Consider the following 15,009-nt stretch of genomic DNA (forward strand, 5'->3'; position numbering starts at 1 on the left):
CGAACAGGAGGATCGCAGATTACGTAACATTAAATGTAAAAAAAAAGTATTCACAGAGATGACAAAAATGTTTGAATGACAGTCTGGATAATCAGAAGAATACTTACATTTCCGCCAAATTTTCGACTCTGCTCCCTCTCAGCTGCCAGCTGATCACGATGTTAACAGCTGGGCTGACAAAACATGAATGACTTAAGCAACTGGCTGGCTGGCTAGCATAACGAGCAACCTAAGCTCGTAGTGGAGCAAGATAAGCGAGACTAAGTCGCTGTACCTGCAGGTCCTGAGGTAGATGGGAAGGACTGGTCTGACGAATTGGTTGGTACCTGGTGGACGCGAGGCGTTCGGAGAATCCCTATGGGTAATTCCTAAGAAATTCGAACATCCGTTCTTGTGACTGGGGACTGAACAGGTCCGGAAGAAAGTTACGCGGCGGAGATTGCCGTGGACAGGAACTGGGCTATCCTGCCGACACGCACCTGGCTGAGACCACAAAAATGTGTTCCCAGCGAGAGGGTGTGAAGATGGGGTGGCGATTGATCAGATTTAGGTCTTCCCTCGGCACTAGTGAGCGCAGGACCCGGTGGTGCCTGACGAGGTCGTATGGCTCGTGAGGAGTTTGAAGACCTCCTTTTATACCCTTCTCTCCCTAGCAGGAATTTGTTATCTCGTGTACTGGATCAAAGATATGTATAACACCTTACGGCTAACGCCTAATGGCTAACAGCTAAATGCCTATGGGCTAAAGCTTAATGCATAACGCCTAAAGTGTAGTACATATCTGTGGCGTAAGATTAAATGGTGTGTGTGTGTGTGTGTGTGTGTGTGTGTGTGAGAGAGAGAGAGAGAGAGAGAGAGAGAGAAAGAGAGAGAGAGAGAGAGGTATCACAGGTGCGTATAGTATTTTTTGGCACATAAAGTACAAGTAAAAATGATTGCTTTGAAGGTGACGGTGTTTAAAGAGTATAGTATTTGACGTATAAAATGCAGTAGCCATAGTCAAAGAATGGGGCGCATGCCCCCCTCCATCTGGGGTGGGCACAAAGAGTTAGAGAAGGGGGCGCTAGCTTTCATTGAAATATTAATGTTTTATATTAGGTAAGAAAAAGTTTTCCAATGGACAAATATTGCTAGTGTCAGATTCTCATTTTCATAGATCAAGTTAGGAAGCTGGCACATCGTTAATTTGCGGTCGTATTTCACAAGAACTGACCAGTAGACCCTGTGACCACGAATGGTGAGAAAAGTCACAGGTCGTATTTCTTCACACAGCCCCTGCTACCTATTACCCATTGGGTTAGCTACTTACTAAATATTTTTAACAGCCTAATGACAATAAGCCGCTATGAAGTTGATTATCTGACATTAGGTTTTACCAGCATTCTCTTGAATAATGAGAAACGACCTTAATGTTTTCTTTGGAGATTTTAGCTAACGATAGCTTGAAGTCCATAAAACTGAAGAGACACCTGTAGACAAAAATCCAGACCATGGTAAACCCTTCGAATTTTTTTAAGTTCCATGTTCAATAACTAAAACGAAGTGGCAGATTCCTGAAAAAAAGTATCAGATCCTAAGAAAGTTCTAAGAGCATCCCCTTGTACCGATGGGGTGACAGCATGGAATTAAAAAGGGATTCATAACAAGAGTGTTTGCTGTTTCTCCTTCTGCAAAATTCACATATTCCGCGATACACAGTGAGGCATTGGCTTCTAAAGTAGTACAACCGGAAATCTATGAAGAGTCGAATGATGCAATCAGTGTTGTAAATTTTACGAAAACCCGAGCTTTAAACAGTAGGCTATTTCCCATTCTTTGTTAGGAAGTGGGCTCTACTCCTGATTCACTTCTATCGCACATTGTCTCGTGGTAAAGTTCTTCATTGCGTTGTGAAACTGAAGAATCAACTTCGTCTTTTCCACTTGAACAGCAGTCCTACACTTGCAGCTCCTAATATTGTGCTACTTAGCCGACCTTCTTGAGAAACTGAATAATCTTAACATATCACTTCAAGCCCGAAATATCACCTTTCTAAGCAAGAAAATGCTTGTGTTTAAAAGAAAACTTGGACACATGGAGAAGGATATTGTGTATTGAACTGGGGACCTAGAAACGACGGAGAGGCTTCGTCCCGCCGTAGCCCTCAGTGGTTCACAACCCTACTAGAGGCCACAGCTGTCCACCCACCGCACCGCCGCCCCACACCGAACCCAGGGTTATAGTGCGGTTCGGCCCCCAGTGGAGCCCCCCCCCCCCTTCCCACAACTTCGCATACCAAACGAGTGTACCCCAAATATTTGCGTGGTAAAGCGATTATGGTGTATGGGTATCTGGAAAAAATGTTTGCACAGCAATCGCTGACACAGTGTAACTGAGGCGGAATAAGGGGAACCAGCCCGCATTCGCCGAGGGAGATGGAAAACTGTCTAAAAGCCATCCACAAGCTGGCTGGCACACCGGACCTCGACACTACATCATCCGGGTGGATTCGTGCCGGGGGCCGGCACGTCTTCCCGCTCGGGAAGCAGCGCGTTAGATCGCGCGACTAGCCGGGCGGACTGGAGAAGGATAACTGTGAAATGCGTTCCTGTCTGAATGATTTCGTGGAGGAAAATGAGTTGGATGTCGGTAAAATTAATAGAATTGGTGTACTGCATTTCAAAAACCTTCGTCAACAACTGAAGGATAAATTTCCAGAACCTTCATCTGAGTATGACTGGATCCACAATCTGTTCGATCACTGACCACTTGTCAGCAATAGAAAAGGAGGAGATAACAGAACTCTCACGTGACAGAACACCTCGAAATGAATGTAAATCGAAGTCTCTTGAAAACTCTTGGGTGCAGGCGCGGAATGAATATCCTAATTAAGCAAGACGGGCAACTGACCCTTCGGATCTGCTTACTGGTGCTTCAACATCTTCTGCAATGGCATTAATCAAGACTAAACACCGATTTTGACTGCAGATGGAAGGCGATCTGTGAGTTGCTATTCCAAAGATCCAATCAAGACTCAATATGCTTTCTTCGTAAATTCAGATTGGCATATAAATGTTGGACATTTTCCTATGATCATTTTAACACTTTCTAAGTTAGCTAAAAGCATTGCAAATGAAAACAGTTAAATTTTGACTAACTAACTAATTTGTGAACTAATTTGTAAAAAAAATGTAGTGAAACACATATTTGCTGAAATCTGATAACTGCACTCGGAGCCATGGTTATTTATTTACTAGTTGAAATTGTCGTCTTGCACTATCTTTGAATAATACTATTGTGTGATAATTTTAAACAAAAAGTTTACCTCTAATATTCTAAAAGAACACTATTTATTATTATTCTTATTATTATTTCTATTTTTCTCAGACCTTAGGTCTGGTTAAAAATGGAAAGTGACGCGGACCTTCATCAAGCGTGACTTCCTTTTAACTGTACGGTATATGTTACATTGTATTTAGGAACTTTCGGGTTATTGAACACGTATCAATAATTACGGATTTCTGTAGTTGTATATATACGTTTGGATGTAGCTGTATTGCATTGATGTACTGGTGGATATTATGTGGTATGACTCCTGTAGTTGATAGTATAATCGGTATAATGTCAACTTTATCCTGATGCCACATGTCCTTGACTTCCTCAGCCAGTTGGATGTATTTTTCAATTTTTTCTCCTGTTTTCTTCTGTATTATTATTTATTTATTATATTTCTTCTGTATTATTATTATTATTATTATTATTATTATTATTACTGTAACTGATAGTAGCAGTAATTAGACAGAAGTAGATTGATATCATGACATTTCTGTGCAAAGTAAGAGAAGTGGTTCAAATGGCTCTGAGCACTATGGGACTTAACATCTATGGTCATCAGTCCCCTAGAACTTAGAACTACTTAAACCTAACTAACCTAAGGACAGCACACAACACCCAGCCATCACGAGGCAGAGAAAATCCCTGACCCCGCCGGGAATCGAACCCGGGAACCCGGGCGTGGGAAGCGAGAACGCTACCGCACGACCACGAGATGCGGGCAATACGAGAAGTGCTGGGAAGGAAAGGAAAATGGGGAGGAGGTCAAAATGATTTATGTTTCAGAAGGGGCTGTGAAGGCAAAAACTTGAAAACTCCTGAAATACAGAATGAACACATGTTTTAAACATACTGAGTGGATAGCCCAATGTGAAACTCTTTGTTACAGACAACTGGAGGCGGTTAAGGTGTTTTCCAATTGTGAAATATGTATATGCATATACACTCCTGGAAATTGAAATAAGAACACCGTGAATTCATTGTCCCAGGAAGGGGAAACTTTATTGACACATTCCTGGGGTCAGATACATCACATGATCACACTGACAGAACCACAGGCACATAGACACAGGCAATAGAGCATGCACAATGTCGGCACTAGTACAGTGTATATCCACCTTTCGCAGCAATGCAGGCTGCTATTCTCCCATGGAGACGATCGTAGAGATGCTGGATGTAGTCCTGTGGAACGGCTTGCCATGCCATTTCCACCTGGCGCCTCAGTTGGACCAGCGTTCGTGCTGGACGTGCAGACCGCGTGAGACGACGCTTCATCCAGTCCCAAATATGCTCAATGGGGGACAGATCCGGAGATCTTGCTGGCCAGGGTAGTTGACTTACACCTTCTAGAGCACGTTGGGTGGCACGGGATACATGCGGACGTGCATTGTCCTGTTGGAACAGCAAGTTCCCTTGCCGGTCTAGGAATGGTAGAACGATGGGTTCGATGACGGTTTGATTGTACCGTGCACTATTCAGTGTCCCCTCGACGATCACCAGTGGTGTACGGCCAGTGTAGGAGATCGCTCCCCACACCATGATGCCGGGTGTTGGCCCTGTGTGCCTCGGTCGTATGCAGTCCTGATTGTGGCGCTCACCTGCACGGCGCCAAACACGCATACGACCATCATTGGCACCAAGGCAGAAGCGACTCTCATCGCTGAAGACGACACGTCTCCATTCTTCCCTCCATTCACGCCTGTCGCGACACCACTGGAGGCGGGCTGCACGATGTTGGGGCGTGAGCGGAAGACGGCCTAACGGTGTGCGGGACCGTAGCCCAGCTTCATGGAGACGGTTGCGAATGGTCCTCGCCGATACCCCAGGAGCAACAGTGTCCCTAATTTGCTGGGAACTGGCGGTGCGGTCCCCTACGGCACTGCGTAGGATCCTACGGTCTTGGCGTGCATCCGTGCGTCGCTGCGGTCCGGTCCCAGGTCGACGGGCACGTGCACCTTCCGCCGACCACTGGCGACAACATCGATGTACTGTGGAGACCTCACGCCCCACGTGTTGAGCAATTCGGCGGTACGTCCACCCGGCCTCCCGCATGCCCACTATACGCCCTCGCTCAAAGTCCGTCAACTGCACATACGGTTCACGTCCACGCTGTCGCGGCATGCTACCAGTGTTAAAGACTGCGATGGAGCTCCGTATGCCACGGCAAACTGGCTGACACTGACGGCGGCAGTGCACAAATGCTGCGCAGCTAGCGCCATTCGACGGCCAACACCGCGGTTCCTGGTGTGTCCGCTGTGCCGTGCGTGTGATCATTGCTTGTACAGCCCTCTCGCAGTGTCCGGAGCAAGTATGGTGGGTCTGACACACCGGTGTCAATGTGTTCTTTTTTCCATTTCCAGGAGTGTATATGTAAATGCAGTCCTTGGACATGCTTCTTATCTCTGCAACATAACAGGGTTCAGTTCAACAACAACAGCAACAACAACAACAACAATGACACAGTTTTCACGAAACTCTTCTGGGTAATTTTTTAGGAAACGTACGTTTGGGGTCGGTTGCATGATAATTATACCCTATACCATCGTACATCCCAATCTATTAATCCAACCTTGTAAGGGTTATACGCTGACTAGCAGTTACTGTAACTGGGTATATTCTTATGTACCAGACCATGAAAAACGCACTTGAGACCGCGTGCCCTTCGACAGGAGGGACATCCCATATTACTATCTGCTGGTATGTGTCTAGACACTAACGTGGAATATTGTGAGGTGTTTTATGATAAAAACCATGTTAAGAATGTGGAAAAATCTAGTGGAAGTCATTGTCTCGATGAGAGTTAACCTGAGAATGCAAAGAACAGCTACACTTCTCTGCTAAAAGAAGGAGAGATCTGACTCTCTCGCTCGCATGACAACCTCTGACGCTAAGTGCAGGCGTGTATAACTGGAGTTGTAAGCTTACCGCAGGCCGCGGTGGTCTAGCGGTTCTAGGCGCTCAGTCCGGAACCGCGCGACTGCTACGGTCGCAGGTTCGAATCCTGCCTCGGGTATGGATGTGTGTGATTTCCTTAGGTTAGTTAGGTTTAAGTACTTCTAAGTTCTAGGGGACTGATGACCACATATGTTAAGTCCCACAGTGCTCAGAGCCATTTGAACCATTTTTGTAAGCTTACCACTACTTACAGAAATACGGTATGTTTGCAGTGTTTCGTTCCCAACTGGGTAATACCTGTGCCCACCTCCAACTGTTGTAATAAAGGACATGATTGACTTGAAATCCTCCAGATGTCGAAATTCTTTTCGAAATATATTCCGTGAACTGCTAATTCTTTTAGCATCAGCTGTATTAGATGTATCTGTACTACCCACAACTGATGTTAAAAGTATTTTCAACTCAGCGAATATATTTCGAAAAACATTTCGGCAGCTGTTGGATCGTCAAATAGGATGCACTGATCAGCCAGAACATTACGACCACTGAACTGCTATCGATATAAACCCGTCCAGGCGATAGCAGCGTCGCCTGGCGAGGAATGACTGCTAGTCAGACACACGCACGGTGCATGTAGTACTGGTGACCGTGCCGTCCGTGTATAGAATGGGTAAGGCGCGCAATCTATCTCAGTTTGATTGAGGGCAGATTATGATGGCCCGGAGGCTCGGCACGAGCATTTCGGAAACTGCACGACTTCTCGGATATTCGAGGAGTGCTGTGGTGAGTGTCTTCAACACGTGGTGAAAACACATCCAGACGTCGTAGGTTTGGGCGGCCACCACTCGTTACAGATGTCGGACGTCGTAGGTTGGGCAGACTGGTAAAGCACGACAGGCGGTGAACTGTGGTGGAACTAACATCAGACTTTAATGCTGGACAGAGTACAAGTGTATCTGAGCACACAGTGCACTGAACATACCCCACGCACATGCCAATGATAACACCATGGCATTGGTAACTAGAACTGAAACGGGCATGTGGCAACAGCACTGAACATTGACGTAGTAGCAGAGCGTTGAATGATCTGATGAATCCCGGTACCTTCTTCATCCGTCGTCTTCCAAGGGAACAGCTCCTTGACACCTGTACTGCAGGACAGAGACAAGCTGGCTGTGACTCCATTATGCTCTATGGAACATTCGTGTGGGCATTCATGAGAGCTCGTGCAAGGTACCATGATGGCCAAAGAGTACCGTACACTGGTTGTAGATCACGCACACTCCTTCATGACAATGATATTTCCCGACAGCAGCAGCATTTTTCAACAAGATAATGCGCAATGTCACAAAGCCAGGACTGTGATGGAGTGATTCAAGCAAAACAGTGGCGAGGTCCAATTGATGTGCTGGCCTCCCAACTCGTCAGATCTGAACCTGATCGAAGCCATCTGGGATACGTCTTAGGTTGTTTGCAGATGATGCCGTCGTTTATCGACTAGTAACGTCATCAGAATATCAAAATAAATTGCAAAACGATTTAGAGAAGATATGCATGGTGCAAAAATTGGCAGTTAACCCTAAATGACGAAAAGTTTGAGGTCATCCATATGGGTACTAATAAAATCCGTTGAACTTCGGGTATACGATAAATCAGACAAATCTAAAGGTCGTAAATTCAACTAAATACCTAGAAATTACAATTATGAACATGTAAGGTGTCAGGCAAATCCAACACCTTCCATGAAAACCCTGACACGATAAGCAACTCCGGCAGTATGTCACATAGCTCCGAATAAATCCTGACATTAAATCAAGCAAAGTAATACGATCAACGAGTGAGCAAATGGAATACCACAGACAAACGCAAGAACGCCTAAATGCATGTCATACCTTCACACCATGAAACAGACGCAGTGCCGAGGGAAGAAACGAGAACAGAAGCCGAGAGCAGAACCGTGTTAAGCTAGAAGGCCCTACGATAAGGGATGGACACCCACATCGCCTGCCGACCACCAGGACCACCCCCCAGCCCATGTTAAAAGATAGAGCCCTCCAGAAGAACAGTATAGATCTTACGATAACACTAAAAGGGCCACAACAGCTGCAAGTTTTAGCGTGAGACTTTTTCGCGTCTCTGTTACGTTGTAAACGTTAAAAACATTGCCTCACCACGAAAAGTATAACGTTTCTCATTGGATGGACAGAATTTTGTAGACGGAGCTTAAGGTTAACATTGAGACCCTGATTGGTCAGTTGAAAACACAGCCAGATAGCTTTTTTTAAACCAACTTCGGTAAATTGTAGTAAGGAGAAGTTAGGAGACAGTTGGTTCCGAGACGGCGAGGTGCGTGGAGCTGTGCCGCCCGCTGCCCCCTGACACTGCCTAACCAACGACAAGGTAATGAACACACGCGATGCCGCGTAACAGCGCACATAGCTTCTCTCGGAACTGCAGAAGTCTCATCTGTAACACCCCCTTTTTGCACAATACTAGTGTCAATCGTCAATTAAAGCTCATTGTGTTCACATTTGCTACTTGAAGTAAAAATCTGAAACGCGGTGATTTTTCTGTTATATAATTATTGAGAAGCGACATCAGCCATTATAATTTACGACAAGTTAGATAAGTAATTAAAGATAATTGAGGGTCACTGTAGACCATTTTGATAGTTTTCGCATTTATGAAACTTAACTTAAATCTAGATTATAGATGTGATATGGCATAGGTCATCCTTCGATCCATTGTAGAACTTGGAAACCTATTCAGGGAATATTCATTCACATTTTTGTTGAGTGCAGTTGGTTTTTATCATCCTGTAATAAAATATTTCCTTTTATCAATAGTGCAATTTATAAACAATTTTTTGTGAGTAGAATAAAATTTCCAATGGTAAACTTAACTGCTTTTTCGACGTTATTTTACCAGCTAACTAAAAATAGGAAAGCCTCGAACCCCTTCCACTAAATTTAGTTAGTATTAAGATTCTTTTACAGATAGTGCAGTGGAGCTGACGCTGAAATCATTAAGTATTTGATTATATCATCGCTAGTCTCACAGAACTCTTCTGAACTCCTGGCGTCTCCTTACCAGCAACAGGTCCCAGGTTCAAACTAGTCAATTCCCTAAAAAACACACTCAGAGCTACGTTGCGCGAAAGTGGAAGAGAGACACGACTTAGAACAAACAGACACCACGCAGAATGTTAGAAACAACTTAAATTGGAAAGAACACATAAAAAAAGTTGTGGGGAAGGCAAACCAAAGACTGCGTTTTATTAGCAGGACACTTAGAAAATGTAACAGATCTACCAAAGAGACTGACTGCACTACGCTTGTCCATCCTGTTTTAAATACTGCTGCGCGGTGTGGGATCCTTACCAGGTAGGACTGACCGAGTACATCGAGAAAGTTCAAAGAAGGGCAACAAGTTTTGTATTATTTAGAAATAGAGAAGAGAGTGTCACTGAAATGATAGAGGACTGGGGGTGGACATGATTAAAACGAAGGCGTTTCTCGTTACGGCGGAATCTTCTCACGAAATTTCAAACACCAACTTTCTCCTCCGATTGCGAAAATATTTTCTTGATGCCGACCTACACAGGGAGAAACGACCATCATGATAAAATAAGGGGAATCAGAGCTCGCACGGAAAGATACAGATGTTCGTTTTTTCCACGTGCTGCTAGAGATTAGATTAGAGAATTATTGTGAAGGTGGTTTGGTGAACACACTGCCAGGCACTTAAATGTGATTTGCAGAGTATCCATGTAGATGTAGATGAAAAACGTTAGGCTTCTGAATCTCGTTAAAAGTGAATGTGATATCAAGTTATATTTAGCGAAGAGAGGAGGGGAGTATCAGACACTATCACTCTCCGTGGAATCGAACCCTAAATCTACATCTACACTGATCAGCAAGAACATTATAACCGCCTACCTAATAGCCAGTATGATTACCTTCGACACGGATAACAGCGGCAACACGTCATGGCATGGGATCAATGAGGCCTTGGTATGTCGCTGGAGGGAGTTGGCACCGTATCTGTACACTCAAGTCACGTAATTCCAGTAAATTCCTGTGAGGAGCCGATGAGTTCTGATGCCATGTTCAATCCCATACCTCATGCGTTCCATATGGTTCAGATATGGAGAGCTGAATGGGGGGAGGGGAGGGGGGGGGGCAGTACATCGATTGGATCTCACCACTGTGTTCCTCAAACCACTCCACCAAACTCCTGGCCTTGTGACATGGCGCTTTGTCTTGCTGAAAACTGCCACTGCTGTCAGGAAACATGATCATCATGAAGGGCTGTACGTGGTCTGTAACTAGTGCCCTTGACCGTTATGCTGTCTTACATGAGCTCCACTGGACCCATGGAATGTTCCCGAGAGATTAATGGAGCCGCCGCCAGCTTTTCTGCGTCTCGCAGTACAAGTTTCAAAAAGTTGTTCCGCTGAATTCATCAGACCATGCAACGCTCTGCCATTGCACCAATGTCCAGTACTGATGGTCACGTGTCAATGTCAGTCGTAGTTGCTGATGTCATGGCGTTGACATTGGCACATGCGTGGGTCGTCGGCAGCGGAGGCCCATCGTTAGGAGTGTTCGACGCACTGTATGTTCAGAAACACTTGTACCCTGCCCGGCATTAAAATCTGATGTTAGTTCCAACTCGTTCGCCGCCTGTCCTGTTTTACCAGTCTGCCCAGCCTACGACATCCGACATCTGTAATGAGGGGTGGCCGCCCAGCATTACGATTTATTGATGTGGTTTCACCTTGGTTTTACCACGTGTTGAAGACACCGCAGCACTCCTCGAACACACGACAAGTCGTGGCGTTTCCGAAATGCTCGTTCCGAGCCTCTGGACCATCACAACCTGCCCTCGGTCAAACTCAGATAACTCGCGCGCCTTCCCCATTCTACAAACGGGCAGCACGCTCACTAATACTACAGTGTAGTGGTGGGCAGGAAATCGCGTATCTGTTAGAAATCACAGTGATTGAGAAGTCACAGATATCACAATCACAACTTTACAAAATCTATCTGCGATTTCAGTCACAGTTAGCAGTCGCAAGTAGCATTTCACATTCAACGCCGTGAGCCATCTGTTGGCCGAATTCCGTACTGCTTGCTGCGATTTCAGTGGCAAATCGCGGCTAGAAGTCTCAAGTAGCAACCAAAAAGCGCAGTTAACAGTGCCATCTGTTGGCCAAAGTTCGTATTACGCTCATCTCTGCGACACGCTATCGAGTCTGCGATTTCCGTGACAAGTCGCAACTAAGAATCGCAAGTAGCAACTAAAAAGCGCAGTTAACAGTGCCTTCTGTTGGCCAAAGTTTGTACTATGCTCATCTCTGCGACACGCTATCGAGTCTAACTGCGATTTCCGTGACAAGTCGCAACTAAGAGTCGCAAGTAGCAACTAAAAAGCGCAGTCAGCAGTGCCATCTGTTGAGCAACGTTCATACTATGCTAGTCGCTACCGAGTCAAACTGCGATTTCTGTGACAAATCGCAACTAAGAGTCGCAAGTAGCAACTAAAAAGCGCAGTTAACATTCTTTTCCTAGTGCCATCTGTTGACCGACGTACGTACTTCGTTACGAGAGCCTTGTGCCTCACGAGATCGACGTGCTGTGTGTGACTGTGTGCATAATACTGAATATGAAGGGCTTATTTCAATAGTGGTACAAGTCCACTTTTGTTCATTTTGAGATACAGAGTCGTAAAGTTAAATGAGTGCTGAAAAATCTGCAGTTGAGATACCAGAAATATTCAAGCATATAGCTTCTTGCTAGAGATGAACCTTTATTTATGTTTGTTTGGATCATTAATTTCAGAAGCATTATAGACAGAAAAGTGGAGGTAATGGACTTGTACCACTATTGGAATAAGCCCTTCATATTATATGACGACATGCACATTCAGCATCAGTTATGGTTGGTCAAACACAGCTGTGACTCTGAATGTATTATATTAACAAGAAGCAACATTGCCTTTTTCTCCTGAAAATATCAAGTAACGTAACAAATGTGTATGATTCTGCTTCCAATATGACAGTTTTGGTTAATACTCCACATGCCTACAGGACTTTGCAATGTTAACACAGCAGAACTCAGACACCTGTATAAGTGTAGTGAAGTAAAAACAGTATTATTGTGTCATATGAATGCCTCACTTTTGTTCCGACACAGTTCAAGACTCGGGAGAAAAGTTTTACACCTGGTGTTATACATGGCAACTTCACACACAAGAACTTTTTGCCGACACTACTACCACCTACATAAGTAAGCTTTTCCTGTGTTACTTTCAAGTAATTCACTTAAGCTATTCCTGATTTAACTATAAGATCTGTACTTCCCACTTTCGTATCAACAGCCTCAAAATGCATATTGTAGACTTCGGGATATGTTACAGGTCAGTGTCACACCAAGATTGTGGAGAAAGAGGGGGTGGCGGCATGTCACTCTCCAACAAGTGCTTACCAATAAATATGTGGCGGAAAATTACGGGTATAGGACGGCTTAACATGTGGAAAATGAGATTTTCATTATTCGCTCACTGTATTTAACATTTATTATTCCTTTAAAATCGCACAACAACTTCAATAAAACACAGTTTAATCACTCATCTGCACACTTATTTCGCAATAATGTCACTTTTAAACTGCAAATCCTCCAAGAGCTCTCTTGAATCTTCACGAGTCTCTCCCAGCAGCCTTGATGTGGATAGATACGTACAGCAACCAGAACTGTGTCTGCAAAATCACAATGATTATTAAACAATTTTTGCTGTCACTAATTACAAGCAATATAATTGACAGAGTAGATTGCTAATATTTGCTGTAATGAAAGCCACTCAATGGGGTATATTTCACATTTGCAAGAACGATCTCGCTTAAGTAATTAAGTCCATCGAAGCACTTAGAAAGTAACCTCTCGTCTGACGAAAACGGTCTAAGGACGCAGTGGCAATTTCTCCAGATCTGCTGGCAATGATATTTTGAGTTATCACTTTACTGAGTGACTGAAATGTAGTTCGGGATACCTGAGAACATAACAATATGTTAGAATTCATTTTCTAAACACGAACTATTACGGTACTGTATGGCTACTTACATATTAATTACACTATTAATATTTTCACAGTTGTTTCTTTAATACAAGATTAAAGCCAACGGAAGAACAAACGTAAAACATACTTACCAATGACAGGTTTGTTGAGATGCAATTTTCTGTCTGGACAGATGTAGCTTTTTCATACGGTGGTAAGTCGCAGAAATCGCAGAAGTAGCAGAAGTCACAGAAATCGCAGAAGTAGCAGAAGTCACAGAAGTCGCAGAAATCGCGGAAGTAGCAGAAATCGCAGAAATAGCACTGGCGGAGGGATACGCGACTTAGGTTCCTTAACTGCGACTCTTAACTGCGACAAATTACAGTTAAGAATAACAGATACTGAAAAGTAGCATTCACAGAAATCACTGATATCGGAAAATCGCAGTTAAGCCCATCACTACTACAGTGTGTTAACTGTATGACGGCAGAGTTGTGAGGGGAGTGCGGGGAGAGGAGGAAGCAAACATTGGCTGGCGAGGGGTGAGGAGCCGTTGGGGGGGGACAAGGAACGCCTACCAGTTGCAGTGCTGGCACTACAAATTGCGCGTCATGCTTATACGAAAGCAGACGAAAGGCTTGGAAGTAAAACTCGTTTTAAATGTTGTTCGTAAACGAAACTGAAATCGTCATGTACATTAAAATCTATATATATATATATAAATGAATGTATGTATGTTTGTCTACTATGCGCTCACAAACCATTCATCTGATAATTCTGCGAGCATCGCTACGTAATACTGGTTTCCTTCTAACCGTAGGCCTACTGGTAGGGGTTGTTGGCGACTCCCGAGATGGGCCAGCAACTGCCTCTTCACTCATTTTGATAATGTGTAGCACAACTGCACAATAAAAACACGCAGAACAGTACAGCGCAAAACAATAACGAAGCAGACGACAATGGCTACCTTGTACAACACAGTCAGCTACGTAATGTTGGCAGCAGTCGAAACTGCGTGCCTACCGAAGCCTCCCGACGTTTACCGACTTCTACGGATTCAGGACTAGGGAGAGGTCTGCCATCTAAAAGTTTACACACTGTACATGCACCGTGCGTGTGTCTGCCTAGCAGTCATTCCTCGCTAGATGATGCTGCTGTCCCCTGGACAGGCTGACATCAATAGTAGGTCGGTAGTCATAAAGTTCTGGCTGATCAGTGTATATCCCGCTAGGCGCCTGAAGGTGTGTGCCTGAGAGTATTTCTGGTACCACTATGTAGGTAAGGTATGGTACCTTTCCTGTTCCATTCATGAATGGCGCTTGGGAAGAACGCTTGTCGGTAAATTTCCAAATTAGCTGTATTTGAATATGCATGCCTAAACCAGTTTCCTTGGTGCTTCAGTGTTTTAAGTTTGGTTTATAATGGAGTGAAAAGATGTGAGCATTAGGGAACAAGCTGTAGAGAACGTTCTTTTGGGTGTTAATAGCACCAGAGTGTAAGCAAACAACATTCATTCATTTTCAGTTCCTGTTCAAAGGCAGTCATGTTGTTCAATCAGTTGTTAGTCTTCCATCAAATCATTGAAAGAAGTTTGTGCATTTCACCTCAGCACTTGTCTTGATGCAGACATTACACAACGTTAGCTACAGCAATCAATTTTTGTGTGCATGCATTTTGTCATATTATGGTATTTATGAGCATTTTGTGAATGATGATTAGTCAGAGGAAAAGGTTTCGGTAATAATC

General features: G+C 44.2%; 1 long non-coding RNA gene across 1 annotated transcript in view; it reads right to left on the reverse strand.

Annotated features, from left to right (window-relative positions):
- Positions 1-13,447, reverse strand: part of LOC126185139 (uncharacterized) — a 28,919-nt gene extending 15,472 nt beyond the window's left edge. The window contains exon 1 of the long non-coding RNA XR_007536958.1: positions 13,416-13,447. This is a non-coding gene — a long non-coding RNA (uncharacterized LOC126185139). The remainder of the gene's footprint in view (positions 1-13,415) is intronic.
- Between the last annotated feature and the right edge of the window lie 1,562 nt (positions 13,448-15,009).

Source organism: Schistocerca cancellata, chromosome 4 (assembly GCF_023864275.1).
Source record: "Schistocerca cancellata isolate TAMUIC-IGC-003103 chromosome 4, iqSchCanc2.1, whole genome shotgun sequence".
In the NCBI taxonomy this organism is placed as follows: domain Eukaryota; kingdom Metazoa; phylum Arthropoda; class Insecta; order Orthoptera; family Acrididae; genus Schistocerca; species Schistocerca cancellata.